Source organism: Vicugna pacos, unplaced genomic scaffold (assembly GCF_048564905.1).
Source record: "Vicugna pacos unplaced genomic scaffold, VicPac4 scaffold_18, whole genome shotgun sequence".
Taxonomy (NCBI): Eukaryota; Metazoa; Chordata; class Mammalia; order Artiodactyla; family Camelidae; genus Vicugna; species Vicugna pacos.
This window is the reverse complement of record NW_027328739.1, coordinates 4,652,930-4,653,996: the sequence shown is the minus strand read 5'-3', so window position 1 is coordinate 4,653,996 and position 1,067 is coordinate 4,652,930. Positions and strand designations below refer to the sequence as shown.

The 1,067-nt window shown below is 45.4% G+C and overlaps 1 pseudogene; it reads left to right on the top strand.

Annotated features, from left to right (window-relative positions):
• Positions 1-625: 625 nt before the first annotated feature.
• Positions 626-747, top strand: LOC140692900 (U4 spliceosomal RNA; annotated as a pseudogene).
• Positions 748-1,067: the final 320 nt, after the last annotated feature.

Below are 1,067 nucleotides of genomic sequence, written 5' to 3'. Positions count from 1 at the left end.
GCTGCATTATATGATCAGAAGCCATATTATTAAAGTTTAGATGGAAGGGCTCAAAAAAGAAAGCTCTGAGCTCTTGGAATTACCTTCCTGGTAAGAGTGAGGTCTTGGACCACGCTGTACCACTCAGGCGCTGATGCCTGACTGATGCCCTCCCCTCCCAGTTAAAACCCTGGACACCAAGGCGTGAGGGAGCTTACCTGATGACAGTGCTTTGCACATGTTGTCACATGTCATTGCTGAGAGAATTTGGTACATCCCTGTCTAACTCCACTGAGCAGACAATGGCCCCTGGGTTCTCCTAGACTTTGCCCTTTACATCTTTCTCTTTTCTTGATATTAATCTGTGTCCTTTCACAACAGACCTTAACCACAAGTAAGACAGCTTTCCTGAATCCTCTGGGCCCTAGCAACCGTGAGTGGTCTTGGGGGACCTCTAGTCACAGCGAACTTGGGTTTGGCATCTCACCATTTGAAAGCCAATACTCTAGAGACAATTGTGGGTCAGAAAGGAAAGGTCACTTTATTTAGAAGGACTGCAACCTTGGGAGAAGGTAGACTCATGTCCAAAAGCCAACTCCAAGGATTCTGCTCAACCATGAGTTTTTAAGGGGAAAAGGGGGAAACCATTTTTGCGCAGTGGCAGTATCATAGCCAGTGAGGTTTATCCAAGGGGTGACTGTTGCTAATTGAAAACTTTTCCCAATACCCCTCCATGACAACTTGAAATATAGTTGGCGTTAAAAAAAGAAGAAGAAGAAGAAGAAAAGAGGGAGACCGTCTCAGTTAATCTTTAGGGTGGGGGTTAGATTCTTCATCATGTTCCATTGCCTGCAGACTTACTGACTCCTGTGATTTTTCTCTAGACGTTATCTTGCCCATGTGGTCCACTTGCAGAATAGCTAAAGAGAAAGCTGGGGGAACAGATCTAGTCATCCATTAATCACTTATTCTTGTTTCCTACTAAAGGTTTGGGTTTAAACTATAACGAGGCTCCATGGCCAAGGGGCTGCCTCCACTCCCACAAGCTCATTCATGACACACTGTTCAACGCCATCAGGAAGCTCTGA